This window comes from Alligator mississippiensis, chromosome 3 (assembly GCF_030867095.1).
Source record: "Alligator mississippiensis isolate rAllMis1 chromosome 3, rAllMis1, whole genome shotgun sequence".
NCBI lineage: Eukaryota > Metazoa > Chordata > Crocodylia > Alligatoridae > Alligator > Alligator mississippiensis.
The window spans coordinates 212,444,517-212,461,037 of NC_081826.1; the positions used below are offsets into that span (position 1 = coordinate 212,444,517).

Here is a 16,521-nt window from a genome sequence, read left to right on the forward strand (position 1 = left end):
GATCCAAGCTGGGACCCTCTAAAAAAAAATAAAATAAGGATAAGTGTGGGACAGGTCCAAGCACGGAAGCGCAAGGCGCCAGGAATTCCCTGGCTCCTGCTCTTCCCAGCACCTCTCAGGGGCCCATCTCTTGAAGCAGGAAAGCCTGGGGTTCCTTGCTTAAGGAGATGTGGCATGAAAAAGGGTATGGACATCTGCTTGCTTCACCTTTTTAAGGCAGCATTAAAAGCAAGGAAAAGTGTCATCTGTTTCCACCCAGGGATCCTGGTTTTCTCTGATAAAAAAAATTGTTTGGTTTTTTTTTTATTAAAAAAAAGTAACCCAAAATCCACATTTTTCTGCAATTAAAACACCACACTAATATATAGCTATAGATTTATATCTGTATCGATCTATATCTATAGCTCCATACAGATATATAGATTGATATATTTATCTATATTAGTGGTGTTTCATTTTAAACACAGAAAAATGTGGATTTGAGGTTACTTTTTTAATTCAAAAATTGGGTTTTGTTTTGTTTTTTTTAATTGGAGAAAACCAGGATCCCATGTCATTCCTATTGTTCCAATTGAGAAACTAGCAACAGTCACACTGTGGAAAATACTCTGCTTACTACTTAAATAATGATAGCAAGACTCAAAGGCAGGTTGTCTCATTCAGTGAGGAAGCAGATTAGTAGTTCAGAATTTTAGCTATGGTATAATTCAAATACATTTTTTTTCATACAGAAATGAAGACCGTGCAATAGAAACTGCTTCTCAGGAACTATAGTTAAGCTAAAATTTGAAACGCAGGAAAAACACAGGTTGTTTTTCTTTACTATATGGTAGCTTGCTATGTCATTACTCACTACCGTACTTCCAAAGGGTTCCAATTCTAAAGGGTCAATTGCTTGCAAACTATGAGTAGCATTTGAAAGCAGTTCTCCATAGCAGCTCTGCACTATTGACATGTTAGCAAAATAGCTGTAGAAATTCAGCTCTTTAACATCTCTTTATGAAACTGGGAAACAGAGCAAAAATAAAAACGTAAATTGCTCTGGATAAAATAAATTGAGTTCCAAAGTTATTAAAAGTTAACACCAAGGGTAAAATCTCTTGGCATATTAAGCATTCTGAGACTCACAAAAGCTTCTCTCCCATGTTTAATATCTTATGCATAAAGAAGTCCAGCTTCAAGCAAATTCTGATCATACATTTGAAAATCAAGTCCCACAGATTCCAATTGGGTTGGATGCGCTTAAATTTGCAGGATGCTAAATTGAGCAGATCGACACGTCAGTCTCAACAGTGATTTTACATAGAAAGACTCACTTGCCAAAAGGGTGAGTGACAGTCAAAATCTATTTAAAGTCTCTTCCAACAGCTTGATAGTTTTATTCCAGAACATTCCACAGTTTTTAGTCACTCTGGGATGGTTTTAACAGACTGTAAACAAAGGCACACTACACTACACCAAGTTACATTTTGCTGGTTATTTGGAACAGGCTTTAAATGTCATTACAGTAAAAGTAAAAGCATTCTACTAGCCAGAATATTCCATTAACCGGAATTTCCAGCCGCCCGGCTGAACGCAGCGCGGGGAAAAGCGCGCGCGCAGCACCTGCTGCCACTCAACACCCTGTGCTGCCGCCACTCCACGTGCGGCTGCCACCACCCCTCCTCTGCTCCGCAGGGGTTTTCAAAAAGGTTGAAAACCTCTGCCTTAGATAACCACAATGTTTAGATACCCAGCACCCTCCATTCCCCACTCATGCCTGGTAACACAGCTTTTACTATAGTATTTATCAACAAGCTGCAAGACAAAAGGTCTACTGATGGAATTTAAAATATGCTTAGGCTAAGCAGGTAAATGAGTAATGTCTTAAAAATTAAAAATGGTATAAAACAGAGGAGTAAAGTATTTATGATTGTACACAGGGGGAATTTGCTTCTAGAGGGGAAAAAGCAGGGGGGAAAAACCCCTACATAAAGAAAAACATTAAAATGTATACAAAACAAAGGGTTATGCCAAACTACTGTAATACTGAGGCAGAATAAGGAATAAGAAAAGTCACTCCTTTCTAACCAATTATTTCACATTTCAAATGCATCATAAGGAACAAAGCAAGACAGACAAGTAACTTCAGTCACCTGAGAAATGCCATAATTCACCAAAAACACCATTCGATTAGAATATTATTTTTTTAAATAGAACTTTCTAAAAAGAAAGTTGATAGGAAAGGTCTTTGCATTTATTTTGATTACCAACAAGGATAAAACACTTCAAAAAAGTAAAACAAACAAAGGCACAATTTAAGAAATTAGGTAAATACTTCCCACAGCTAACCAAAGCAGGGCAAAAGCTTTTCCCAGAACGTTACCAGCCCTATTTTAGGGGTTTGCAGCATGTTGCTAATGCTTTCTTTGCTTTACTATACTGATACGGCATGTATAGTCTCATTGGAAAGCCCATGTTATGCTGTAATTATGTTACTATTGTCACTGTAAAGCTCACAGGTGGGAAATTATTTTGGCTGGAGGGACACTTGATGAGTTTTGGTGAGCTGTGGATGGCCACAAGGGTAGCTCCACCCTTTGACAGGTGCCCCACCCCCTGGGCACCATTTTGGGACCCAAATTCCTCTCCCTAACCCTTGACTTTCCAGGAAAACTCCCTCCCCTTGCCCCCAGAAGTACTCCTTTTGTATGAATGTTCTAAGGTGTCTCAGGAGGGTAAAGGTATAGCCAGATGAGAAGGTAAGAAAATTTGCTTGTTTTGCTCTTCTGTCTCCAAGTCTATAGTCAGCTTGGCTTACGTAATTCTTTTCTCCCACGTAATAAAGCCTTTTGTTGTTTGTCTCCTTATTGACTGCCGCAGGAAAATATGATTTCTGTGCAAGTGATACTCCAGACTTACCTTTTCCATAAAAAGGGAGACCTATAATTGCTTTCATAACCAAATGAGGTGGCCACCTGGGGCTGGTGATGGAGTTGAGGCTTGCTGAGGTAGGGAACTATCCCCGGGAAACCTCAGTCTGTTCCTTAGGGCAACTGGCAGTAGCAGGCAGAAACTCAGGGCTCTCAGGGTCCACTGTAAATGGGTTTGTTAAACAGAATTTTAAAGTCACATTATAAAACTGGAGATTGTTATTATAGGATTGCTTTGTTGGTTGCAAGTAAGCTCTTTGGGGCAGAAAACATCAGCTTCTGTATTCCAATTCACTGCTTAAGGAAAAGGACTCTCAATCAGGTTGACACTGTGCTGCCATAGTATTGACATTTAATAATATGCAAGAGAAGAGTCATAAAGCAGGAAATAGAAAAAGAGGGATAAAGAGAATGTACACTATTGATCTTTCAGTAAAAGAACTAGATCAATAATAGAATATGTTTATTTGTAGCTAAGAATTTAGAAGGTGGCAGCTAGAACTGTAGTTAGCTGAGAAATGCAGAGCAAACATGAATGGGGACAACACATGGAGTGTACTTGTAAGCGTGTTCCCTGGAATGCTAGGTTCTTTCCTGATGTTCCTAGAGATCCCTCCCCAGAGTCTCTTCCTAACACCCACATTGCTCCCCTTCAATGGGAGAGGAGGATATGTGAGAGAATTTTTTTTACTATGCTCAAGAGGATTATAGAATAAAAGCAAGTTTCTTCTAAGGGATGGCCATTCTGTCAGGAGTGCTTTGTGTGTATTGGGCTCTCTGAGTAGGGGGTTCATTGTATAAAAATCTCCTTTACGTACCAAGGTATCACAAGGTAAAAATACCAGAGATTTACTGTACATCAAATGTTCCTCTGCAATTTCCCATATACATGCCCTGACTCAGAGAAGTGAAAGGTAATCTATGGTAAAGAGGCCCATGCCACTGCAAGTTGGTTTTAGTTACCTTGGGATAAGATTGTGCACTTACACATGTATGGGTCATTAACTGATAAACAGTAAATCCCTATCCGCTTTAACCACATGATAACTTGTTCACATGCCCATGAACCTTATATTAACAAAGACATAAAATAAGTGTTTTGACATCCTAACAAAGTCTCTATAGCCTTTTTGCACCAGAAAATTTTACTTGTTTACCCATAGTTTACCCATAACTTAAATATGGTTAAATAGATGCAACTCCCTTTGTTAACACAATTTTACTGGTATAAAATTGATTACAACACTATAGCTCATCTCCATAAATCTAATAAGAAAGTAAAAATTAAAAAGTAAACATTTGTTCGCAAGCTCTAAGTCCATTTAGAATTCAGTGGAACCACAGTGTGTGTGGAATACATGTTCAACACAAAAATAATTTCTCATATAGATAAGGCTTTAAGGACTGTTGTAAGACATTATCTTGATCTCTGTTTTTCTGAATGAATCTAGTGAGAAGTGACATGTTTGTACTACAGTAATTAAGATTCAGTGATAGATGATACCGAGTTTATACTGCTAATAGCCTGACAGAGGAAACATTATCAAGTCAATAAAATGCACATTAAAAATGAATATACAGGTCAAGGAGAATAATAAAATAATTTATACACAGACTGTCAAAGACTTAAATTATTCTAATATGGACCAGACTAACGATCATAAAATGATACAATACAGCAAAACAATTTCCTTACACAGTCTGTTAAACAACTAACAAGATCAGATGATATTCCTGACTTCATGTTAGCCTGATAAATATGAGAGCCTTCCTAAAGCTTAGCTGTTTCTCCAACTACTTATACTAATGGAACATAAATGTTTATCAGCAGATATTACGCAGCAATAATCAAGGACTGAAAGGAAATATTATAAGAAAATATGGAATGGACTCTTTTAAAACAAAACCTTGAACTACTTATTTTTTTAAATAAGCTACAATTACATTTAAGTTTAGCAGTTATACAAAGATTCAAATCTCAGGTCATTGTGATACCTCCCAGTTTTGATAAATGAGCAGAAGAATCAGAAAGGACAAATCTCAAAGGACATCATCCTAACTAAAATCTTCATCTGTTCTGTCTGCATTTATGAGAAAGGATTGACCAGGGCAGTTTCTCACTCAAATACAAAGGGAAGGCAGACTTCAGCCTTTGGGACTGTGCAATAAGAGGCTAGTATAAAGAATGAAACCTGGGGCAGAATGGGGTGAATGTTTCTCTATTACTTTGCTGAACCTTATACACAAAAGAACTATGAGGCTATAATACAACTACTCCATTCCTAGACTTCTGTTGGCATACCAAATCTTTCATGTATTACATCAAATTAACTGAGGAAGAAACTCTGCAGTGGCAGTGAGAATGAATTTGCAAATTATTTTCTTTCTTGAATACTAGATTCCATGTCATATAAAGGCACAAGTATGGATCACCTGACTAAATATGGCTTGCATACTGCCAACAATCTATGAAGCACTGGAAACTCCTGTGCTGCAGACTGAAAGATATATAGAAAATCCTGAAATCCATTACACAGGTCAAATTGTTGAGGAAACAGTGGGCACTGACAGATGTTCAGAACCCGCTCTAACTCATAGTACCTTATGAGTCATGAGTTAGAGGTCACCCCTCTCCTGACCCAACAGACGTTCGCCTGTTGGGTTGTGGGGAAGGGAATTGAGCCTGCCTGGATGTGAGCAGCAAGCAGAGGAGCTGCCCCTCTCCTCTGCCCCACCTTCCGCCCCACTCCAGGGTTGTCAGCAGGGAGTGGGGAGGAAGAAGCCGCACATGCAGCCCTTCCCTTCCAGTCTCCTTGAAAAGGATTTCCGGAATGCAGCATGTACTGGAGTCCTCAGGGCCTGCAGAGGCACTTGCTTTCAGCTCAGATCTACCTGCCTTGGTGTTGTCAGGAGCCAGGGGCTGGTGGCTGCTTCTGCCTGTGAATATGCAACTCCTTTACAATTAGGCGACTCACACAACCTGAGCAGTCCTTGTTCTGTCATCTGTCACAGGAGAGAACTGTCTAGCTCCATCCTCTTTGGAACCATACTTCAGGTAGTTGAAGGCTGTTATTAAATCCCCTCTCAGTCTTTTCTTCTTCAGACTAAATAAGCCCAGTTCCCTCTGCCTCTCCTCAGAAGTCATATGCCCCAGCCCCCTAACCATCTTTGTTGCCCTCCGCTGGACTCTCGCCGATTTGTCCACATCCTTTCTGTAGTGAGGGGCCCAAAACTAGACACAGTACTCTAGATATGGCCTCAACAGTGCTGAATAGAGGGGAAGAATCATTTTCCTTGATCTACTGGCAACGCTCCTACTAATGCAGCCATTAGCCTTCTTGGCAATGAAGGCACACTGTTGGCTCATATTCAGCTTACTGTCCATTGGTCCTTTTCTGCAGAGCTGCTGTTTAGCCAGTCAGTCCCCAGCCTGTACCAGTATATGGGATTGTTCTGTCTTAAGTGCAGAACTTTGCACTTGTCCTTATTGAACCTCATAAGTTTTCTTCTGGCCCAATCCTCCAAATTCTCTAGGTGTCTCTGAACTGCAGCCCTACCCTCCAGCATCAAATGTAACTATCCACAGCAGAAATGAAAACCTCACACACCTTAAGCTGTGGTTGTTAAAAAAATAATTGAACCATTGTTCCTCTTGAGTTCTGCCAAAAAAACATTTACTAATGTAGTCTTTCTCTATTCTGAGAAATGATTGGCAACGTCTTATTCAGCTATGAAAATATCCACTTCTTTACGTCTAAAAGGAGAAGTTCTGATCTGACAGTCTGCAATCCATATAACAGACAAGATATTTTCACAGATCAATTTAATTTGCTTGTGATTTTTTCTTTCCCTATGAACATGTATCCATCAAGAATGTCTTGAAGAGCTTGATAACACAGAAGATCTAAACCCAGGACCTTTCTGCAAAACATTACAGCACAATTATCTTGTTTAATTCACAACCATCTTCTGGAACATGCAATGTCTTACAATGATCAATTCAGTAGTAATGTGCAAGTACTCTTCTTGCACAGTCCACTTCCCCAGAAATGAAGACTTTTTGTATGGGCTTCTCACTTCAGGTTAGATATACCTATGGTCACTAAAAGTTGATGTTGGACAGTCCATTCCATATTACCAGTTGCCACAACTAAGACAGACTTCGAGATTACCCAACACTTGGGTATAATGCAAGTCACTGTATTTCATTACCTTTTTTCAGAGGTCAAATTATTTTCCCTACTATGAAAACAGCACAACTCTCCACATTTTCCTCACTGAAACAGATATATATATATAGTGTGTGTGTGTGTGTGTGTGTGTGTGTGTAAGTAAAATACACAAACACGCACGCAAACATAACCCCACATATACCCCCCACACAGAACATTTTAACATAATGCCAGATTAATTTAAAACTTTTAGATGTGGGTAGCATTGTTTGGATCTGCAAGTCAATACACACACCCAATAGCACAGATATTCCATTTATTTTTTAAATGTATGGGGTAAATGGAGAAAAAATGTTATAGCTCTGCCTCTATAAATCCTGATTCACCATTTTAACTGGTAGTACTGGCATTTCCTTAAGCTTAGTTTTTCTGTACCATTGTTAACTACATGTAATGCAGCTCCATGGAGCATCTTTGAAGACCATGACAGAAATGCCAAATCAGTACAATCAAGAACAGCCAACCCATCTTAAAACACAGAATATCACATTCCATGTCCCTCTCAGCATAAAGATTACACCAAAAAAGGGAGATGTTGCCTGAACATGGTGCTCTTTGCTAATTTAATGGATCACTGGAACTATTATAATTATAAACTAACTAAAGCTACATTAACATATGTCATAGGCTGAACTGTCCCCACAAAGTCCCGGGGATCAGAGGAAAGGAAAGGTGGTATAAATCTATTCCCTCCACATTCCTTAGTTCTGATGAGTAACAGTACTCAACCAAGTTGAGTACTTAGGCCTTTAAAACCTAAGGAAGTTTCTTTATCATCCTTAAAACAATTTTACAAAGCCCTAATAGGGAAAGGGGAAAAAGCATAGCAAAAATCCTGAAAGCAATATTGCTGTGTAAATGGCTAATAAACATCTTGGGTAGAGAAGTTTAATGCAGCACTCATTGGCACTGTAACAACAAAAACTATAACTGTGTTTTTTAATTAAAAAACAATCCAGTGCAGTTTGACAAAGCAGATAATTTCAGCTCTGCAGGACAGCATTGTCTATTTAGTAAACTGACAATACTTAGTCATTTCTTATTTAAAGAGTAATTTAAATTAATTTAATGTTAAAAGCAGCAGTAAATCAAAGCTACTGCTGGAAAACAACCAAGAGCTCAGTAATGTGTTTCAGCCTGCTAGGAGTCTTTGACTATATTAGCTTTACTCTATACCTCTGCTGAACAAGCATCAACTATTTATGGTTAGAGTTCTGTCAAAATCCTTCAGTACACGATTCAGTAACATAGGGAAGGATGACAAATAAGGATAGGGATGAGCAAGACTGTATTAGCTACAAACCTGTTAAGAGTTCTGGAATGAGCTGTGCCTGTGATCTTTGTTTCAGTTTCTTGGCAAGCACTTTTTTCCAAGGACAACGCATACCTGCACTTTTCTGAGAATGTGAATCCACAGTGCCCCTTCCCCCTTCTAGACTACCAGCAGACATCAGCATCCATTGACATTACAAAGCCAATGTATGCTGCATTCAGTTTCTCTACCCAAAACTCTATCAACAATATTTGCTTCCAGGAGATCCAATTGGATTTGCACCCTGCCACTATGGAATCCAATCAGAAGCTGTAACTTTTACTTGAAGGTTCCCATCCAAAGATATAAATTTTGAGTAATGCTCCTATCATTGTATTTCGATTGTATGATTTTGTCTTATCAAATTGCTTTATACATTTCTTCTGCCAGGTGCTGAATATTATCTTGAAAAAGGGGAAGCCTCATATCTTCCATTTGACGCCAAGCAATTACATTTTTCTACAACTATTATTTTAGATTTCAGAAAGATTTAATCCCAAGTCATTTTTTCGCTAACAATAAAATGATCACCAAACCCACAGACAGATCTGTAGATATATATCTATACTATATCGATATTAGGCCTGTGCGAATAGGGAAATATTTGATTCGGAATTGGCCAATTCGGAGGAAAGTGATTCGATTCGGATTGCTATCCTGAATCAATTTGGCCAAATCAGCTTCGGAAGATTCGGCGCTGATTCTGAGAGGTTCGGTGATTCGGATCAGCTGGGGAAGAGGCAGGCACAGCCAGGCGGCTGCAGGTTCTCCCGTGGCTCCTCTGGCTGTGCCTGCCTCTTCCCGAGTGGAAGGAGCTGCAGGAGAAGCCCCCGTGGAGGCCCTGCCCAGCCCCATCCTCTGCCCAGCCCCAGCACTTACCAGGATGCTGGTGCAGCTATTGGGCAGCCATCGGGGGTGGGGAGTTGGAGGAGAGATTGGGGAGTGGGAGCAGTGCAGGGAGCAGAGGCAGTGCGGGTAGGGTGGGGTGCTCTGCCACATGACCCCAGAGCCCCCACAGTCCCTGCTGCAGCCAGAGTGCAGGGCTTTTTTTTTTTTTTTTTTTTTTAATTACTGAGAGGCTGGGGCCAGGCGGGGCAGCCCCTCAGCGGTGGGGCTGGGTAGGTAGTGGGAGCTCTGCCAGGAGCCCCCAGAGCCCCCATAACCCTTGCTGCAGCTGGTGAGTGTGAGGTTGGTTTTTGGGGTTTTTTTAAGTGCTTGGAGGCTGGGCTGGGTGGGGAATAGGGCTGGGCAGCACAGCCATGGGGGCTTCTCCCACAGCTCCTACAGCTGTGCCTGCCTCTGCCCCAGCAGGGGGAGCTGTGGGGGCTATGCCCTGCTGCCGCTTGCCCAGCTGGCAAGGGGAGGGGGAGCACAATGCAGGCACAGCACGCCCTCCCAGTGCTGCCGCGCCCAGATCAGCACTTGGAGCAGGGGCTCTGCCCTCCCGCCACTTGCCAGCTGGCACGAAAGAGGATGTGGGTGTGGTAGAGCTGGGAGTGGGGGCTATGCCCTGCTGCCACTTGCCTCCTTCTGCCTGGAGTGAGCCACGCCCGCCCCCCAGTTGGGCAAGCAGCAGCAGCAGGACAGAGCTCCCACTCCCAGCGCTGCTGTGCCCCCCCTGCTCCCTTCCCTGAGTGACATGCCTGCCCCCTGCCCCAGCCCCAATCCCTCCCTCCCCCACTCCAACAGATTTACCAGCTGTCAGCTGCCTGTTTAGTCTATGGCCGAATCTCCAAATCAGCTGAATCTTTTCCGAATTGATTTGGATGCTTTGGGACAAATCTCCTCCGAATCGAATCAGCTACCAAAGCTTTGCACAGCCCTATTCGATACATCTCTCACACACCCACCCACCCCTTATAGAAATAAACATAGATAATATTTTCACAGAGCTATAAACTGGATATTATCCTATCAGAAACATTTTCTTTATATTCTTGACCGTCTCACTAGAATGGTCTTATTTAAAATAACAAACCTTAGATAGTATTACTATATTCTAATGGGCAATATAATATATATTATATTAAAAACTTGGTATTAAATAAAAAAGGAGCACTGTTATATTTAACTGTAAACTTACTAGCTAGTAAGAACATTTCCACTGTGTACATAAATAAGACACAGATTTATTGTATACCAGCGACAACTGAATTCAGTTTATATAAAGTATTTACTAAAGTTCACTTTTGCTGCACCAGTTGGCTGTTTGGGACTAAGTTAATATCCTTCTCTAAGAGGTATTTTATGTCCTTGATGACCTAACACACTGTTCACACATTTTTGCTCTTAAAGCCTACAACTCTAAGTTGCCTAAAAGTCATAGTAATTCTCAAAATATATTAACAGGCCCAATCAGCTAGAGACATCCTTTCTACACAAAGTAGAGGTACTTCCTGTGGCCAGGTCACTGTCTCCACAGTTATAGCACACATATTGTAAAAGCAGTGTCAGCAGATATGGTATAGCAAAAACAAAGGGGTACAAAAGTGTTAAGTTTACACTCAGCAAACAATGAGCAAGTATACATAACACTGAGTGCCAAGAACCAAAACTGAACTGGCTCCCAACTATTCTGCTAACGCTTTGACCATGTAATTCCCTTCTGGACATCCTTCTGTAACTTCCTTTTTCCTCCCACTCTTCTTCACTCTCTGCAGGCACTGCAGCAGCGTACACCAATTTAGATTGTTTGGTTCCATTCTAGTGTCTTTGTGAGGGGTAGCCAACCAGTGGCTACCCTTCAAGTGGCATGGGACACCTCTGTGTGTAGCATGTGGCAGATAGGGCAAAAAGCAGAGCAGCATGCTGAGCGGAAGAATGGGATCAAAGTGGCACTCGGGGAGGGTGCAGGGCTTACTTGTGGCACATCTGCCAAAAAGGTTGGCTCCCACTAGCCTATGCTATCAAACTAATTTTCACAACCTCTTAATGACTTCTTGTCCCACTTCTGTTTTGCCGTTTCTTATGCTTGAAATTCCTTACCACAAGGCAATGTTCTGCAAAACTCTTCAAAAGTAATTCCTCAAGTATTATCTTCATTGTTTCAAGATGGGCTCTATTCAGAATACTTTCTGAGTCTCAGCTCACTGCATTGTCTGAGTTCAATAGTATGATCTTTGGAATGGAAAACATTCTCTCTTTCCACAGAATCAAGCACACTATACACACTCAGAAACATCTTCAAAGAGATGCAAAAGCAATAAACAAGTAGCATTTTACAGCAGGAGAGTTAAGCAATCCTCCCACAAAAAAGTGAATGTCAAAGCCAGGATTCAAACTCTCAATTCTCTACTGGCCAATTCTATAACTAAGTCCACTCAAAAAAGAAAAGAGTTCAGCTAAACAGATGTTACCTGTATCAGAGAGGGAAAGACGTACTGTATTTACTCTCATACTACACATAACCTTTCCCTAAAAATCAGCCCACCAAAAGTGTGGTGCATTTTAAGTGGGGAAGCTTTTTTATTTTTCATTAGAATTACAGCATGGGAGAACAGAAGCATGGAGATACTGCAGCAAAATGGCTGCCATGCTTCTCCCTTTCTCAGCCTCAGGAAGGAAGAGGGCAAAGTTCAGAAGGGTCAGAGCTACAATGTTAACCTTCCTGCGGCCACAGCCACTGCAGTCAGAATCCCCTGCAGTCGGCATTCAAAAATCTTTTCTTCTTCATTCTGCCTTCCCAAAACAAAGGTGCGTGTCATATCTGGGATGTGCAGTGTGAGAGAAAACACAGTATACTTTGGGGAGGGCAGGTAGCAATGTTGTCCCTGAAAATTATCACCGTGAAAGTAAATCTTCTAATCTTCAGTCAAGGCTCTAGAGTCAAGAACCCTATACCTGAAATACTGAATCAAGACATGGAATCTCACCTTGCCCAGGCTGGACCTTCTGTTTTGGCGGTTGTACCATTCAGTTTCACAGGCTATGAAGCAATGGCTGTTGATGGCCAGTAGAGCAGAAGTCAGGGGCAACTTGTAACCCACCAACTGTTAGCGGGTGAGAGCTGATGTCTTTAATTTGGAACACTCTCCCTTTTTTGGAGTGTATATTGCAGATTAAAAGAAAAAAAGACTTCTGAAATGAAGTCCCATACTGCCTACCTTGAATTCTTGCTGTCAGTTCAGTTTTTTTAAACATCTGTTTTATTGGTAAAGAACAGTTACTCTTCCACCCTGCAGATGGCTAGAATTTGTTTTGCAACTGGATTAAATACTACATGCAAGCACAAAGTGCCAGACACTTAGCTTATGAAAACAGGCGCTGAACTATCAAATGACTCTGAAGTACAGCATTTTAAATATACTGGGAATCTGACCTAAGGTGGTATGATTTATTTCCAAACAGTCTAGCAAGTGAGTTGTGTGCATGTCAATCAGGCTTTGATTTAATTTAAGTCTGAAACTACATAGAACAGAATAGATTTTTAATATTTTCCTCTCCAATTTCAGTCTAAAACCGTCAGTAATGAAGAAACTCAAGGTAGAATATAGTAATGGACAATTAGTCTTATGTTCCTGCTTTATTAAGAAGAAACCCACACAACTCAACCATAATTTTAGCAAAAGCAGCTGCTTCTAAAAATAGTAGCTTGCTTTGATTTTGCTTCTCATCTCTAAACTCTCTGAGCTACAACTAATAACTCAGTACAATTTCTTCAGCTCTGTTTTCAAGTGCTTATTTTTATACCAAGTGATATTTAGTGCAGTCTTAATACTTCACCCAAATTTAGTGTGAAGTTATAAATTAATCCCACATAAAAACTGTAGCAAACAAATGCTGTGTGCTTTTAATTTCTAGAAAATTCTTTTCTGTAGTTGCATACCAAAAAAATGCAGCATCATTTTTTGAAGAAAACGCTTAACAGTTCATATAATAATTTTAAAATATAATAAAAACTACAAAAAGGTGACGTAATCATTATAAATGGCTCCTTTTCAACAGTTATTCAAATTCTAACACATTTACTTTTCACAAATACTACCTACACAGTTAACTAACTACTTCTCTTATAGCAGTGATTCTCAACCAAGGTGCTGCGGCACCATGGACATGCCTTAAGATCCTTTCAAGGGTGCTGTAGGGTGCCATAATATTAGCACTGTTAGGTATGCAAACACGATTCATAAACTAAACCCAGAGATTTCAAATAGGAACCATATTGTTAAAAAATGCTGACCTGTTGTGGTCTTTCTGAGTTCTGTGCCACAGAAGAATTGCTCTATTATTTTCATGCAATCAAAAATGAAGTGAAAGCTAAGAGCTAAGATTTTCCAAGGGGGTGTCTTGAATCTAGCCAGGGGTGTCTTGAAAGTATGAAGGAGTGCCTTGAGTCCTAAAAGGTTGAGAACCACTGTCCTACCTTTAAACAGAGCTCTCTCTCTCTCTCCCTCCTTCCTAGTAAAGGCACGTATAAATACAGTTATCGTAACATGACCTATTTCTGAAGAGGAGAAAATAGTGTATATTTGAAAGATTTTCAACAAGAACATTAGGCACAAAAGGACAAAACAGAAAGTGTACTGCTTGTTTCTACAGCATTTGGACAATGACAAACAAATAGTTGCAGGAGGACTTTTCCACCCCTAAATGTCTTGACATTCTGGCTGTTGCTGGGCAGGAAAAAAATTCTTGATCTTCTTGTTTTCAATATACTAATTCATTGCCAGGAATCCAATGCAAATGTAGTGTCCCACTTGTTCTACTAAAATTAGTTCTTGTAATGCTAGACTACTTCTTCAGAAGAAGAAAAGAAGAACTGAAAAACTCTGACTTGTTAAAAGATTAATGCACACTTCTATTGGTAAAGGCAATATATATCCTGCACCACATGCATTACGTTGCACCTTGTTCCTTTTCTTCATCATGAAACTGATGAATATATATACACATGTAAAAATGTACTTCAAAAATGGGAGGTCATACAGCTGTAGAAGTTTTTTAGCATAAGAGTTATTTAATCCTAACATGTCATGTACAGTGAACATTCTGTGCTCAAAAACAACAATATCAAAATTTTTAATTAATAAAGTTTATGAAATGATTAAACAAGAAAATAGCATGCCAGATATAAACAGCATGAAAATTAATGAACAGTTTTCTATGTAGAAGATGTTCTGGTATTTTCCAATTCTGACCAATCATTTGCCATTATTTTGCAGGTAAAACTGACATATGCCAAAATACCACATGGCAACAAAATTCACTGCTCAGTGACTGGAATCATTTTAAGATGAAACAGCTAAGAAATCTTTAAATTGACTATATACACTTTAGTGGAGTCACAATAAAAGCATTTTAAATGCCTCCAGTTCCAGAAGGCTGAATAAAGTGACAGAACTAAAGAAAGTCTTTTAAAAATCTTACTGGAATCCTCCTTCTTATATTGCAAGGAGAAGATGAGCACTAGCACTTAATGAACTATCTTCTGCAGAAAATTAATGGCAGAAAAAAACTGTTGCTTTATTGCATATTTTAAAATGCCTTAGAGATTTGGCTTACTTCACAGGGAGGTAAGAGGAAATCAGAAACTGAACACCATGAACTTCCATATTAAGACTACAGGTTTCCCTCGCCAATCACGGGGGTTAGGTTCCTCAAAGTTCCCGTGGTTAGCAAAACCGGCAGGGCTGGGGGAGCAGGGGCTGTGAGGAGTGAGGGTCACAAGCAAGGGCAGGGGGGACGTGGGGGTTATTTTCCGACAGTACCTCCCCCCCTTTTCTGAAGCATGGATACTCAAAACCATGGTTGGCAAGGAAAACCTGTATTTTTAAATAGTCTGAAATTTACTTAACATCATATTTTGCTTCCATCTTTATTATTCTCTCAATCCAAGTTACAAAGCTGACCCAAGGTTAACAGAAATGTATGTACAACTATTCCTTTAAAATGTTATTTACTCCACTAGAAGTAATTAACATTAAAATTCATTCATTTTAAAAAACTTTAAAAAGTTTTAGCCCTATTTCTCCAAGATAAACTCTAACATTCTATGGGGCAAAATCTACTCTGATTATACATTCCATGGCATGGCATAATTTGGTTCATCAGGACTAAAATTACCTCTAAATCTCATCAGTATAAACTGTGATTAATTACAATGCCTTCAAAAGCTTTCTGATATTGCTGCAAAAGAACACCTATACAAACTACTTAATCCAGCAGGAACACTGCAGAACTACATTTTTTTTAAAAAGAGTAACATTTTAAAGAATGTTTCTGGGTCATCAATTACTGTAAAAATTATACCCCTACAAATCAGTCATTTTTGCATTTTAAACTTACAAAAAGGATTATTTCAGAGATGATTTCCCTTTCTTTTAACAGAATCTTATTGATAGTGTACCTACACAGAATCCTATCAGCAGCATCCCTAGCATTCATTTAAAAAATTAGATATTTTAATGTAAATGTTATATTTAAAATTCATAGGCAAAATTATTCAGGTCTAAAAGAAAAATATATAAAATAGAATGCCAACTGAAACTGTAATAACAGTAACAAGTCCCACTACAATAAAATAGAAAGGAATAAGGTAATTTAAATTCAAAGAATATGGAAAGGGGAAGTAAAGGAAAGAGCACTGCTGAGACTGCAAGTCCATTCAAAGCATCTAACCAAATAGGAGGTAGCTGACAAAAGTTCATGCCTAAACAAGTTAGGTGCTACACTGTCCTGCATAAATTCAGACTAATAGAGTGACCTACCTCACTCCACAATAAAGTAGATATAAAATTTAATGAAATTTTATGATGCCATAAAAACCACATTTTCTATCAACAGCAGATGTTTAAACCTTAATAAGCCATATCAAATACTGTTATCAATTTATAGACAACAAAAAAAGGATCAGTAAAAACAAACCCATAGCACACAGAGGGTAGAGGACAGCAACTCTTCTCCCCCACCTCCCCTACCTCCCACCAACATGATTTCAAAACTCACACTGTTTTGGAGACTGAAATACATCTATCTTAAAATATGCTAAGGAAAAGCCAAATGCTACTGTTCACATTTTAAAAGTGTAATATGCCAGTGACTCATTATCTTACAGATAGAACCAGTT

The 16,521-nt window shown here is 39.5% G+C and overlaps 1 protein-coding gene across 5 annotated transcripts in view; it reads right to left on the reverse strand.

The window, feature by feature from the left end:
- The window catches only part of AUH (AU RNA binding methylglutaconyl-CoA hydratase), a 186,225-nt gene that overhangs the window by 104,776 nt on the left and 64,928 nt on the right, over positions 1 to 16,521 (reverse strand). The gene's annotated exons all lie outside the window — the stretch shown is intronic.